The 15,186-nt window shown below is 50.9% G+C and overlaps 1 protein-coding gene across 1 annotated transcript in view; it reads left to right on the top strand.

Annotated features, from left to right (window-relative positions):
• The window catches only part of VOPP1 (VOPP1 WW domain binding protein), a 94,693-nt gene that overhangs the window by 55,946 nt on the left and 23,561 nt on the right, over positions 1-15,186 (top strand). The window lies entirely within an intron of this gene.

Here is a 15,186-nt window from a genome sequence, read left to right as displayed (position 1 = left end):
TGGAGAAAGAGAGTGACTCACTGCCATTCTTTGATGATGGGGCTTGTTTCAGGGACCTGATGTCGAGAGAACCTTCTCGAGTCCTGCTCTGCCGTCAGATTGCTGTGTGACCCTGGGTAAATCTCCTAACCTCTCTGGGCCCCAGTGTCTTGGGCTCGATCATCTCCAAGGTCGCATCCTGCTTATTCTATGGCAGCCCCTGGCTGGCTGCGCCGCGTCATTTAGAGCCTGGAGAACAAAAAGATGAAAAACCAGAGCAGGCTTGTGTGTTGAACCAGAGGCGAGGGTGCAGATGTGAGATGGATTTTCGCGTGTTAAGGGTCCAACCTGCTTGCCAAGTACAGAGTAACCCCCTAATATTTCCTCTCTAAGCAGTGAGTCATCCTTCTTCTGCGGGTTCTTGGTACAGACACAGCAGTGAGGAAAGAATGCTAGCCACACAGTCGGGTTGTGGACTGGGTCTAGGAGCCTGGGACCACTCGCTGTTCCGGATTTTGAGGTTCCTAAGATGTCTCATGGAGCTTTGTGACAGTCAGGTGCCTGGAGGTTTATTCCAACAGTGACTTTTTCCGTCTGATTTTAAACAAGCCAGAGAAAGCTGGTGATTTAAATGTGTGTGTTTCCTGTTTTGTATGAACAGAGATGGATCTGGTAATTCCTTCCAGAAAATTCAGGGCATGTTAGAAATTGATTCGATCTGCTTAGCTGGACACCAGTGATTTAAAAACTTGACCCAGGGGCCCTCGGTAGAGCTGGCAGGTGCGAAGGGACCCAGAGGGGGTCTTTGATTTACCTTTATTCTTTTAGAATACGAAGGAAACCTTGAGACCATTCCTACCTTGTTTTACAAGTGAAATAACTCCACCTGGGCCCGTGGTGTCTTCAGGAAGACACTCAGTCACCCCTCTGGCCACCACGTGGATGGAACAGAGCTGCAGGGCCTTTGGGTTCTGGGTGGCGCGCTTGCTCGCTCCTGTTAGCTTTTCCTTTAGATCTAACTACCGCCGGAGGAGAGAATGTGGGGAACCTCTCCGAATCAGTGCAGCTGAGACTTGGACTCATTCCACAACTGCCCGGCTCAGAGGGCAGAAGGAACTGGGTTACTCCCATCCCCCCGGTGTGTTGTCTCGCCGGGTGCATATCTCTGCTGTGGATCATTAATGCTGTGACTAGGCGCAGTGTTTGCAGGGGTCAGGTCAAGATCCCAGACACGGCCCCCACCCGCCTGCTGGAGGCGGAGGGGCCAAGGTTGGTCCAGGGGGCCTGCGACCGGCAGGAGGCTCTTTGGTGACCTGGGGCCGGATGGAGAGCACCCTCCGTGCCGGCCAGATGGAGAGCACCCTCCATGCCGGCCAGCAGACCCCATGCGCCCAGCTCCCCCCAGCAGCTTGGGAAGCCTGAGGTGTAAGCAAGGTGGACAAGGTGGGGGGCAGTGGGGCAGGGCAGGGGGCGTCCTCCACGGTTGGCGGTGGAGCAGCTGAGCACAATCTTTGGTGGCAGGCCGAGGAGGGGAGATGTCTGGTCTGGGGACAGATAGTCTAAAGATCTTTTCTTCTCCCTCATTCCTTTTTTTTTTTTTACATTTTTTTAATTGAGTTATAGTCAGTTTACAATGTTGTATCAATTTCCAGTTTAGAGCACAATTTTTCAGTCATACACAAACATACATATATTCATTGTCACATTCTTTTTCGCCGTGAGCTGCCACAAGATCTTGTATATATTTCCCTGTGCTGTACAGGATAATCTTGTTTATCTATTCTATATATACCTGTCAGTGTCTACCAATCTCGAAGTTCCAGTCTATCCCTTCCCACCCCCTTCCCCCCCGGCAACCACAAGTTTGTATTCTGTGTCTATGAGTCTGTTTCTGTTTTGTATTTATGTTCTTTTTCTTGTTTTTTTGGTTTAGATTCCACATATGAGTGATCGCATATGGTATTTTTCTTTCTCTTTCTGGCTTACTTCAGTTAGAATGACATTCTCCAGGAGCATCCGTGTTGCTGCAAATGGCGTTGTGTTGACTTTTTATGGCTGAGTAGTATTCCATTGCATAAATGTACCACATCTTCTTTATCCAGTCATCTGTCGATGGACATTTAGGCTGTTTCCATGTCTTGGCTGTTGTAAATAGTGCTGCTGTGAACACTGGGGTGCAGGTGCCTTTTTGAAGTAGGGGTCCTCCTGGATACAAACCCAGGGGTGGGATTCTGATCTTTTATTCTTGCTGCACTTCTTACTGAAGACTCCTGATACAAGCTGGGGGCATTTTCGTGTCCTTAGAACAGGGAGGAAGATGTCACAGTGATTCTTCCTTTCAGATGTCGAGACCCCGCTGTGGTCTGAATATTTGGGTGCCCCCAAATTCACATGCTGACTCCTACCCCAAAGGTGATGGTATTCGAAATTGCTTAAGTCATGCGGGTGGACCTTCTCACACGGGATTAATGCTCTTGGGAAAGCGCCTCCAGAGAGCTCCCTTGCCCCTCCGCCGCGGGAGGGCCCACGAGGAGGCTGTTCCCCCAGAAGCGGCCTCGCCGAAACATGACCGTGAGCTTGATCTTGGACTCCCCAGCTCCCAAACTGTGAGAAATAAATGTGTGTTGTTTGCAAGCCACCCAGTCAGGGGAGTTCTGTTATAGCAGCCTGAACAGACTGAGACAACCTCTGAAATGTCATGTTTCTATATATATTCTGTAACTTGGTTTTTTTTTTTTCCATCAAGAGCGTATTATAAATATTCTTCTAAATCAGCATCCACAGCATCCCCATTGTAACTCCCAGTGACCCAGCAGTCCCCAGGGAGGCACTGCGATTCATCTACATGTTTCCTTACAATCATCATGCATTCAGGTAGCGCCACCTCTGTGTCTACTGTTGAAGGTCCACACTCCCTAATCTGTTGTTCTACAATGCCAAGCAGTGCTCATCAACAAATTTTTTTTTAAAATAATTCCCTTGGTAGGGAGATTGGACTTGAACACCACGGGGCTATTTTTATCTCATTAAAATTCCACTTAGTATGATGTGTTAAAAGATGAACGGAGGCATGTTCGATTTTTTAAGAGTTCGTTTGAGCAAAAAGCATCCATTCAAGATTGACAGCACCATCCGGTGGCGGGGGTGGGGGTGGGAGGGGGTGACGAGGACCCTTCTGCCGACCGACCGGAGCTGGGGGCGGGGTGTTTACAGGGATGCAGACAAGGAAGCGATCTGACTGGCTTAAGCGGCTGCCTGCTTTGGAAAACCGAGTTGGCTGCAGGTCATTGGTTTCCTTCCTCACCTCGAGGCATTTACAGGAATCCACTCTGGGCTGGGTTTCAGTTCCCTTACGAGGCATCGAGCCCCTTGGAGCCACGTCAGGCTAACGCAGCCTCCTGGTTTGTGCATTTCAGGGCAGGTTCGGCTGGCAGCGATGTGTCCCACGTGGTGTTACTTATCTCACAATTCATGAACCCAGACCATTCTGGGTCTCTACAAATCTGACCCCAGTAGTTTGGGGGAAGGATCCCGGTGTGCCCCAGGACTGAACTAAACATGTCGTAGAACTTACTTTGTCACGAGATGAATTTGCAGAAACAGAATTGCCGGCGCAAAGGTCATGCTAATTTTATATTCGAATAAATGCTGTTGGTTCCCCAAAGGTTGTCCAGATACAATCAGCCATCAGGGCGTCATGGCAGCTGCTTCCGACCACCCTCACCAGCGCTGGGTGTCATGCTGTCATCAGGGGACAGTTTGCACCCTGAGTTCTAGGTCACGTGCACGGTCACCGTAGGGAGTGTCTGCAGCAAATCACTCCTGCTGAAGGCGAAACACTTAACGGTGTGCCGGGAGCCATGGTGAGCACCCGGGCTGTGCATGAAGGGATGGGCGAGTGTTGCTCTTAAGCTCACGGTCTGGCAGAGGACAGATGCCTTTAACAATGAACGAAAATATTGTGCATGGTCAGGGCTGCAGAAATGGGGACCCAGCCAGGGGAGGATCGTGTCCCGGAGGGGGTGGTGTTGGGAAAGACCCCACAGAGCTGAACTCTGAAGGGCGAGGAGCAGGCTCAGAGGCGCCAGTGAGGTACGGAGGTGCTTGCACATTTGGGGAAGTACAAGGCTTCAACTGGGGCTGCCTTGGAGGTGGCAGGGGATGAGGTGGGGGGAGGCTGAGGCTCACTTAGAAGGGTCTTGAATGGCCCTCTGAGGAGCTGAGGCTCCCTTCTGCACAAGGCAGGGGAGCAGCCTGGCCCCTCAGAAGGCTGCCTGGACAGTGATGGGCTGGGGGTCGAGCCTGGAGCTGAGGAAGTTGCTTTGCAGGGGGCACAGCGTGGAGGGTCTGACTCTTTCAGTGCAGATGGGGCCAAGAAGCAAGGTTCTGGACTCAGGCGTATCTCCCAGAAGAATGGATGCAGGGTGGAGGGAGCCATTAAAGCAGAGCTCTCTGGTTGGACAGACCATGAGAGAACCCACGAAGAGGGCGGGTTCAGGGAGGGGTTTAGCAGAAGAGGGAGGGCAGGACATTGAGTCTGACATTCCAAGAACATTCCAGAACATCCAAGCAGTGAGAGCTTTGCTTTTGGAGCTCAGGAGGGTGCAGGTCGACGAGGTCTAAGCATGCACGTGATAGTTACCAAGTCAACTGAAAGTCGAGCTGAGAAAGTCAGCCACGTGTCCACCCGAATCCAGCTTTCTAGACTTTTGAGCGAATGGGCACTTGAACGTCTGCTTGCCAGGGCTCATGGCCAAGTTCATGGTTCCATGTGTACTTGCCACGCTTGTGTTATTTCGGTGAAATGAGATTTATTATCGGATTTCAGTTCTACAGGGTCATAGAAGGACTTCTGTTTTACCATTTCCCGTAGGACCTCCCTGGCCAGAATTTATCTTTTAATCGGAGACTTGGTCAGCCCCAAAGTCTAGAAGGAAAAGATCCTTGTTTTCCAGAATAGAGTTGACTAGAACTGATATTCAGTGATCAGCAATTTACCCAAAGGAGAAAAGTGGAGAAACCCTTAGAAACACGAGGGTGGAGCTTCAGGCTCCGAAGCCAGCAGAGGTCGGCAATTGTGCGAAAGTCCGTCTTACCTCGTCCCCCCACCTCCGCTCTGGGTGCAGCTGGGTTGGAGGCAGCAGCTGATCAGAGGTTAAAACGGCAAGGAAATGAGCCCTTTCTAACCTATGTGGTCTTTTAATTTTAAGGCTTACAATAAGCATTTGTAATGCCTTCTCCCTGGAAGACGCGGAGGTAAAATTTTCCCAGGCAAACCCCACGTGCCACCGATAAGGACAACCAGTTTCAATTTGATCAAGTTTGAGATTTTTTTGGTAAAAGACGTGTCTCTGGAGGAATGCCTCGCAGGGGGTCTGTCCCCGCCACCCTCCAAGTCTCGAGGTCAGGTCTCGTCAGAGCCCCTGCGGTCCCCTCTTCAGAGCCCAGAGATGTGTGGCTTTGCCACGAGACGATGAAAGGTCGTCAGAATATAACCATCTGTCTTCCCAGACCCAGGGCACATCCCCGCCTGTCAGGGAAGTCAGATCAGACCAGGAAGGGAAAGATTCTGACGGGAGAATCGCCGGCTAAAGTGGCAGAAAGAACGAACCACCAGTTCACCCTCAGGTCTGTGAAGTTTTTGACTCGACGGCCAGGCACGTATGAGGGCTGAAACCTGTGACTGGAGGGGTGAAAGTTCTTTTGACAGAAGAGTGGAAACTTACCAGAGTATGTCCGTTACTCATTTGTGATGACGGCACCGTGGGTTTGTATGTGTCCAAACTCAGCAACTTTGTACGTCTGGACTATGTACAGTTCTTTGGGTATCAATTTTACTTCAGTACAACTGTTTTTTTTTTTTAAACTGATCAGAACCCCCAGAACCCTGCCCCTTCCCCTGCGATGGGTCCCAGGAGAGGAGTGACAGACAAGAGCGTGCCACCCGCAGGGCGCTGGCTCTCAGCCTGGCTGTGCCCTAGACTCGCCTGAGGAGTGACTTCCAACCAGCAGGCACGGGCGGATCTTAACTCCCATGCCAGTAACTGGGATGGGAGGCGGTGTTGAGCAGCCACTGCTTTCACAGTGACCATCTGAAGCTGCAGGGCTCCTCCTGGGCCGCCTCCTTTCCTGTTGATGGAAAGGGTCCTGCAGGGGAGGGCTTACGGCTGCTTCATTCAAATAGAGGACTTCCCCATCTTTCCCATGGCAGCTGGAGCTCCGGTTGCCATGTTCTGCCGTAATAAGGCTAAAAATAAACAGATACTTTAAATGGAATTGAGAAGCTTGTTATCAGGAAAGTGGAGTTGGTGGTGAGTAATAGATAGTGTGGGAAAGAGATGGCTCTGACTCATTGATGTCTTTCAGGGAATTAACGGGAACCCTGAAGCGTCATGGGGACCGCAGACGGCCTGGTTTGGGAGGGAGCCGAGGCTGGAATGCCCAGGCCATCATGTGCTAAGGAAGCAAGCAGTCGCCCAGGCTGAGCTTTCAACAGGGCTCTTGCGAAAGATGAGAAGTGAGTGGTCCCCCAGGGCAGCGGCGCAGGCACCTCCGCGAATCACCCAGAAGGAATTGTTAAACGGGTTGTTGCCATTCGGGCTTGCCTGCTAACGTCCTGTGAGGTTGGGCGCGGTTTCCCAGTGGGACCACAAGGCTGGGAGATCTGCGACCCGGCTTGTGCCTGAGCTGCGTGGAGGACCTTTAACAGCATCTCAGTCCGTGTCTGATAAGATAGGGAATTCCAGGCTAAACAAACAGGCCGGCTAGGCCGACTCGTGACTGGCCAACAGCTGGACCCGCACAAGTAGAATCAATGAGAAAGCAGCACGGAAGGAAGGTCTTCAATGGGATTCGCCGTCGGCTCCGTCATCAGTATGTTTTCAGGTTGTACGGAGAGAAGGTCTTACATCTAATCTTTTTTCCTTTTCCGTTTCCTTTCCTTCCTTCCCTCCCTCCCTTTCATCCTCCGTCTTTTAAAAATGAACACGCAAGTCACATACCGTAACGTTCAGTCGTGCTGTGTTTGTGCCCAGGCCGTGGGCTGATCGGGTTGGCTGACACGTAGGACAGCTGAGCAGACACCTCGTGGGGGCCTGGGCCACGTGCCCGGGTTGGGATCCAGGAAATGCCCAATGCACCCAGCCCCTCCTCCCTCCCCGCCTGCACCGCCGGCTGCGTCCCCTCTGACAGTCCACGCAGCTCAGCCAGGGCTCCGTTCTTGGGGTAGCCTCCTCTCTCTTTCTCTTCCATTGATCTTCTTCCTCCAGACACCCTGTGGGAATGTGGGGAGACCTCGGAGTCTGGCTTACGGCTTCAGGGTGTGAAAGAGTCCACTTTGTGTCCCGACTCAAGCCTCATTCTCCTCCACCTGGCCTTGCCGTGGGGCGGCTGGACACTGCCACGCTGCCATCTGCCGTGGGGTCACTGCAGACGGGTGTGCTCGGCACTGCTGGATCCCAACAAAGCTTGACTCCCATCCTTCATTTTAAGCGGCAGAAAATGACAAGGAGTAGTGAACGCCTGGAGGGGCACAGTGAGGCTGCAGAAGCTCCGGACTGGCTGGCGTAATGGGCCAGATTTCATGCATTTAATTTTCACTGTGGATAACTGTAGGATGCTATATTTAGGTCCCGAAGCCCTGCTGTACCGGCGCAGGATGGGAAGACAGAATTTACTGCGAGAGCCTGGCAAGTTGGCGTTGACAGAGAGTTCGCTATGACTCAGCTGCCTATGGTTGCTGACGATGTTAGCACCGTGTGAGGCTGCAGGCAGAGAGCGGAGGCATCCTTCCTGATGATGGGGAGCCAGGGTGGGACCCAAACGGGGCGTGCTTTTCCTGGAGAAGAGAGACCGGGAAACCATGAGAACCACCCCCTCCAGGTGTTGAAGGGCTGGCTCGTGCTGTAACGGCCCCGTGAGGCGGGAATGGCATGGGGCGGGGGGAGCAGACGTGGACTGTGCGCGAGGAAGGATGCCCGTGGCCGTGGAAGGTGTGGGCGGCCCCAGGCGGGGAGGGACGTGGCCGTGGTGGCTTCCTCCATACGGGTGAGAAGGGGTAGAACCCGTCAGGCCCTTACGGGGAGACCTGCCAAGGGCATTCTGTGGGCCCGGGGTCCAGCCAACCTCTGCTCCATCCTTCGGAGTTTTCACCTCCCCTTTGGGGTTTTCTCTCATCTTGTGGGGCTGTGTTTAGTTTAGGAGCCCACTTTCTCACAGGTTAATTGCAAGTCTCAGATAACGGTGCACAGATAAAAGCACACGGCAGATGCTTGAAGAAGGTTTCCTGAGTTAGCATCAGGAAGCCTTCTTCAAGCATCTGCCGTGTGCTTCGCCCTGCAGGAAAATGCATGTGACAATAAAAGCTCTGTAAGAAGCAGGTCCAGGTGTCAGGACCCACGTGGTCGGGGAGGAGGGTGTAGCTCAGGGGTAGAGCATGTGCTTAGCAGGCACGAGGTCCTGAGTTCAATCCCCAGTACCTCCACTAAAAATAATAAATCAAACTACGCCCCCCCAAAAAATAAAACTTAAAAAATTCCATACAGTATATAATTGAGAAGATCAGACCTGCTGTCAAACTAAGAAACTTCGGACTACACAGGGGGAAAAATGTCCCGGCAGCTACTTAGAAGAGAGAATGCTCTGCTGACAGCTAGCCCAGCAGGTCGGGGGAGGATTGGCCCGTGCGTGAAGCGGGGTTGATGGAATTTCCTTAAAACCCTCAAGCTTTCCTGTTTCAGCCATGCTCTGTTCTTTACCACCAAAAATGCTTCATCCGCCACGAACTCCATCCTCCGCCCTGAAGACTTGACTCATATTTTAGGTGCTTTGCTAGATGCCGAGATAATTTTTCATGAATCAGTTTAAATATAAATTACCATTTTACATCACATGACAAAAAAATCTACTTACCAACATTTTGCCATTTTTCTTTTTTTTTTTTTGGTATATATATGTATTTATTGAGGTATAGGCAATTTACAATGTTGTGTCAATTTCTGGTGCACAGCACAGTGCCTCAGTCATACATGAATACACATACGTTCATTTTCATATTCTTTTTCACCATAAGTTACTACAAGATATTGAATATAGTTCTCTGTGCTGTGCAGCAGAAACGTGCTGTTTATCCATTTTATATACATTAGTATCTGCAAATCTCAGACTCCCAATTTATCCCTTCCTGCCCCATCCACCCCGTGGTAACCATAAGTTTGTTTTCTATGTCTGTGAGTCTGTTTCTGTTTTGTAAATAAGTTCATTTGTCTTTTTTTTTAGATTCCACATAGGAGTGATATCATTTGGTATTTTTCTTTCTCTTTCTGGCTTATTTCACTTAGAATGACAATCTCCAGGGACATCCATGTTGCTGCAAATGGCATTGTTTCATTCTTGTTTATGGCTGAGTAGTATTCCATTGTATAAATATACCACAGCTTCTTTATCCGGTCATCTGTTGATGGACATTTAGTCTGTTTCCATGTCTTGGCTGTTGTAAATGGTGCAGGTGTCTCTTTGAATTAAGGTTCCCTCCAGGTATATGCCTAGGAGTAGGATTGCTGGATCATAGGGTGAGTCTATTTTTAGTTTTTTGAGGCATCTCCAGACTATTTTCCATAATGGCTGAACCAAACTGCATTCCCACCAGCAGTGTAGGAGGGTTCCCTTTTCTCCACAGCCTCTCCAGCATTTGTCATTCATGAACTGTTGAATGATGGCCATTCTGACTGGTGTGAGGTGACACCTCATTGTAGTTTTGACTTGCGTTTCTCTGATAATCAGCGATATTAAGCATTTCTTCGTGTGCCTATTGACCATTCATGTGTCTTCACTGGAGAAATACTTGTTTAGGTCTTCTGCCCATTTTTGATTGGGTTGCTTGTTCTGTCACTATTAAGCTGTATGAGCTGTTTACATATATTCTGGAAAGTAAACCCTTGTCAGTCTCAGCTTTTGCAAACATTTTCTCCCATTCCACAGGTTGTCTTTTTGTTTTCCTTTGCAAAAGGCCATTTTTCTTTAATAGAAAGACTTTGTCCGTTTATTAATGTCGGACCCTCCCTGACCTGATACGCTGTCTTTCTCTGTGCTTTAGATTTGTCTGACTCAGAGGCTAAGAATAAATGCATCTGGTGGTCAGACCACATCTCCCCTCCTGGACAGTGCTAAGCATGTCATGTGCTTACTCCTTAGGCTCCTGAAACTCCCTAAGGGACCTCTTGTCATCTGTGCCTTTAACCCCCTGCTACGATGAATTTCTAACTCGTGACAGATACACTCCCAGACATGACCGTCCCCAGAACCACATCACCTGTCATTTCCTTGGGGGAGAACCCGCACACCCTGACTTTACCCCTGTGATGTTCTTCCTTACAAATTCACACCTGCTCAGACCATCCCATCCTCTGATCTTACCAGAAATTTGTGTTTGGATCCCGGAATACAGTGGCGAATACCTGGTTAACAGGGAGCAGTTCCAGGGGCCCCGTTCTGCTAGTGCACATGCTCTGTTCACCCTTCCGAAGCCGCTGTGTGTGTTTCAGAGCCCCAGACCTCTAGTTGGATGTGTTGGGAGTCGGTTTAGTTAAAATCAACGTCAGTTGCAGCCTGACATCTGGCGCACAGAGCAGCATGAAGAGGAAGATTGCTTCCTGCTGTCTCCACCCGGACTCGTCCCGCCCGCAGCACAGCGAGGGTCGTGGGCTCAGTCAGGCTTCCGCTGGCCTTTGGGACATCAGAGCCACTTCAGGGCTTGAGCACTGGGGCCGGGGACCTGGTGTGTCCCATGGTGAGTTATTTATTCGCTAGACTACCCACTCACATTGGCTGCTTTTGCTTCAGCTCGGTGTTCACACTTAACTCTCTTTTTATAGTTGCAGCTGTTAGAAATGTCAGCAGGCGGTGCTCTTAGGGCCCCAGTTTGCCAGCAGGTTCATGGGGAGAAAGCAGCAGAGAGAAAGCGGGTGACGGTGACACCCCCACAGGTTGGAGCCAGGCTCCTTCAAGTGGCTGGCTCTCCCCAGCGTCCACGCCGGGAGCCGGGCCAGGACCACAGGTGACACAGATGACCACAGTGCTGGGGGCGAACGTGTCTGCAGCTGAACGAAAGAGCATAAAAGGCAGTCTATTTTGAGGGGAAGAAAAGGACATAATCTGTTGACAATGCATATTTCTGCTGGCCTTACAAATTTCGATCCCAAAAAGTGAGACAGAGTTGGGGTGCTTCAGTGTTGAATCTTGTCAACAGAGGCATTTGAATGAGGAACTCACAGTCAGTACACTTCTAGCGTTTGCTCTCAGGCTGAGGTGTGTGTATAATTTGAGACAGGAGGCGCTAAGGATGTTTAAAAGCTCGTAGTGATTCTGGTCTCATGTGCTTCCTCTAACATGAGAATAGGATGCTGGGGGGCTTCCTTGTAAATGCGACACTGAAAGGGAGGCATTTAAATTTAAGCACATTGAGCTCTTGAAAGACGACCCACTCACTAAATGTTATCCCCACCTGCTTTCCTCTTCTGTACTAAGATCCCAGTTGCCGGACTGGGATGGACTCCAGGAACCCTTCAGCCCCGCTGTGCCCGAGCCAGGAAGCTCTGGGTGTAGTCGGGGTCGGGGCTAACCCTCCAGGAAACATCGCGGTGACAAAAGGCGTAGGACAATGGGAGAGAAGCTGAGCTGACTGTGAGGATCGCAGTCTCGTTTCTCCTAAGCTGCAGGTGTCTGCCATCTGTGTTCTCCGTCCTCTGCAGCCGCCTCCTGCCCTCATTCACAGGCTGTTCATAGGAGGTATATGAGCAGGGGCACTCCCACCGGAGAGGGTCTTCAAGATGTGACAGCAACCTGAATCCTGTAGAGAGACCAGGTGACACTCGGAGGGTTGGAGAACTCAGGTTTATCACGCTGGCGGGCCCAGAGGAGTTAACACTCCAAGCTCTGGACCCCGTCTGTAGGTTTGCACAAGCTTTTATAGGGTTTTAGGTTTTGATTGAGTTTGTACCATATGCAAATGAGGGGTGAGAAATTGAGCAATCAGGAGCGAGCTTTGGGGACCCAGTGGAATTTTAGGGGTAAATGCAAATGAGGTGTTAGAAATGGACCAATCAGGAGCGAGCTTTTGGGAACCCATGGAATCTTAGGGGTAAGTTTCGTTTTCCTGGAAGCAAGCCGTTTTTCAGAAGCGCAAAAGCAGGAAGGCAGTGGCCCTGCCTAGGAGGTCTTGCTGGCCCCTTTGTGGCTTTTCCCCTTCAGGGAGAGCTGTACCTTCTAGAATTTGATTGTTGCAGGACATTTAGCAGAATTAGGAGCAAAGATGCAGTAGGTCATTGGACCCAGTGTCACCCAGACAGAAATCACGGGGGCCAGAAAGAACCCTTAGCTCAGCACTGTTGACAGCAAGAAGTGCCCTGCTAGCTAGTCAGGGGACTGGGACCTGCAGCTGCCCGGAACCCGCCAGGAGGACGAAGCCCATGCAGGCACAACAGAAACTTGAGCCTGTCCGCGTCTGACCCAGGGCTTCCACAGCGCTAGCTTTGGAGGAATGTGTTTATCTGTGTGGCTGCATGTGTGACCCAAACCTAAGTTCCACAAAACACGAGTTATGTTTGGTGCCCTCTGATTTGTTAAAAGTGATCTTTAAAGTGGGGGAGGATGTAGCTCAAGTGTTAGAGCGCATGCTTAGCATGCATGAGGTCCTGGGTTCCATCCCCAGTGCCTCCTCTAAAAAATAAATAAACTTAAATTACCTATCCGCTCCCCCCGCCAAAATAAAATAATTAAATAGAATAAAAAATAAAGCTAATTTGTAAAAAAAAAAAAAAAGTATGAAAAAAGTGGTCTTTACCTTTGTAAAATGCCTGTCACAGCCCAGTAACTTGATGTCACAACCCAGCAGTGGGTCACGATGGTTGAAAACTCTCTTCTGTCGTGTCATATTGTGGGAAATTTGATCTTTCTTTCCAAATCAACGCCATGCTTTTAGCCAGTGTCGCATCTTAATGGCTTTCTGTCTTTATGATATTTTCTAAATATCATAGCGAGTTCTTGACATGCAGTGTGGCAGGTGGCTGGGGAGATTTGCAGTTCCAGCTTAAACCAAGGACCCCTTCGGGCGTTGTTAGAGCGGTTGCCGAATTTCTCTCTGTGGCTGTATCGTTTGCCCAAGGGCTGTCTGGTTCCTTCACGTCGCCTGTTCCCACAGTCCTGCCGAATCTCCATCTTTCCTCCTGCTTCCTCTGGGCGTGGTCTGCCCTCTGGGAAACTGTGAACGTCACCTTCCCTTCTACACCTCCCCAACCTCTTTCACTCTCTTACACATCCCTCCACATCCCTGCTTCTCCTGGTCCCTCCCGGTTGGTGCATTCGCATGAACGAAAAGGTTGTGGAATCTTACACCGTCACTGTTCACGAACACAGTCACAGCGCACCATCGCCGTGATGGCTTTTGTAAGAAGCGGGGACAAGGAGGAATAGGAGAGTTAAGTGGGATCGGAGAAGGCGGCCCTTTGGTGATGAAAAACGCAGTGTTGCCGAAGACGCAGGGTCTCCGCCAAGTGCCTCCCTGAGATGTTGGCCAGCTCCACCCTTGGCTTCAGCGGACGGTGACCTGGGCTGGGTGGAGGTGTGGCATCCCTCGTGCCCTGGTTCCTGAGCTGCTTTCAGACATGGGAGTGACGGTAATTACGTCGTGTGACCTGGCATCCAGGTTGTTAAGCTGTGCCCAAAGCCTGTAAGCGGTGTTCTTATTTGTATTAAAATCCTATTGCTGAGTGATGAACCACACAGGTTATCAGATTTAAATCTCGTATATTTATGATCTTTGAAATCCTGTGGGTCACGAACCGGGCAGAGCATTGATGGGTCCCTTTGCTCCTGGTGTCGCAAAGCTGAAACCACGAGGCTGGCGGGGGCGTGCCCTCTTTGGGGCTCGGGGTCCTCTTGGACACTCATCCAGGTTGCTGGCAGGATTCATTGCCTCGCGGTTGCAGGACTGACGCCCCAGTCTCCTTGCTGGCAGGCTGTGGTTTGCACCCACTCTCGGAGACCACCCTGAGTCCCCGCCACGCGGCTCCCTGCAGCCGCTTCCTCAGAGCCAGCAGTCTTGCACGATGGTTCACCTTGGGTCCATGGGGGTGGCCGTCTCACCCTGTTCGCGGGACCCTCCACACTCCAGGGGAGGAGGTCACACAGGCCATCTCCTCTAGGAGGGCGAGAGTCTTGAGGCCCTCTTTGAGTTCTGCCTTCCATAAGGTCACATTTGTCATGAGTCTGGCGCGGTTGCTAAGGACTTTTTGCAAATTCATGATCGGAAGCAGTCCCATCTCTTTTTTGTGTACAATTAATTGTCTGAACTCCACGTTCGCTAAAACTGAGACGTCCTTTGTCTCCCTCGAATGCAGCCCCCGCTCCGTCCACGCACACGTGCACGCACACACCAAGGGGTCGCTGTGGGGGATGTTGTGTGCGCGGTGCTGGCAGGTGGTACCCTGGGCCCCCGACCCAGTTCCTGTTTTTCTTGCTTATTGTTTGTCTCCCTCTTCTAGAAAGAAGGCACCTCTGTGGCAGGGACGTCTGTCAGGGTGTTCTTTGCTCCACCCCCGGGACCCAGCACAGGCCAAGTCCCTAGTAGCCTCAGTGGCTTTTTGTTGGATGCATAGGTTATGAGAGCCCATAGCATTTTCTTAAAAAAATTTTTTGGGGGGAGGGGAGGCAATTAGGTTTATTTATTTACTTATGTTTAGAGCAGCTGCTGGGGATTGAACCCAGGACCTTATGCATGCTAAGCACATGCTCTACCCCTGAGCTACACCCTCCCCCGTCTCCATAGCATTTTTAAGCACACATTTCGGCGCTCTGCCAGCTGTTGGTGGGTTAAAGCAAGTTAACCAGGTTAGCTTATGTCACAGCTTATAGGAGCATCTCATTAGAATCGGCAGTTTCTAACCAGCTCGTGGACTCTAGGGAGAGTGGGCTGAAATGTCCCATCATGTGGAGAACGGGGGGTGTGTGCGTGCGCGTGATGGTGGTGGTTCACTGGTGGGGGGACCCTCTCAGCTCAGTTTGTCCTTGAAATGACAGAGGACTCAGCAGGGAGTGGGTGCTGGGGGTTTAAGGAGCTGGAAAGCTAGCAGAGACCTAGATCTCAATTCCATGATCGTATAATATTATTGAAAACCTGCCTCCCCCTGCCCCCAGCCCGGTCCACTGCCACCT

Source organism: Vicugna pacos, chromosome 36, assembly GCF_048564905.1.
Source record: "Vicugna pacos chromosome 36, VicPac4, whole genome shotgun sequence".
Taxonomy (NCBI): Eukaryota; Metazoa; Chordata; class Mammalia; order Artiodactyla; family Camelidae; genus Vicugna; species Vicugna pacos.
This window is presented reverse-complemented; position numbering and strand designations above follow the sequence as displayed.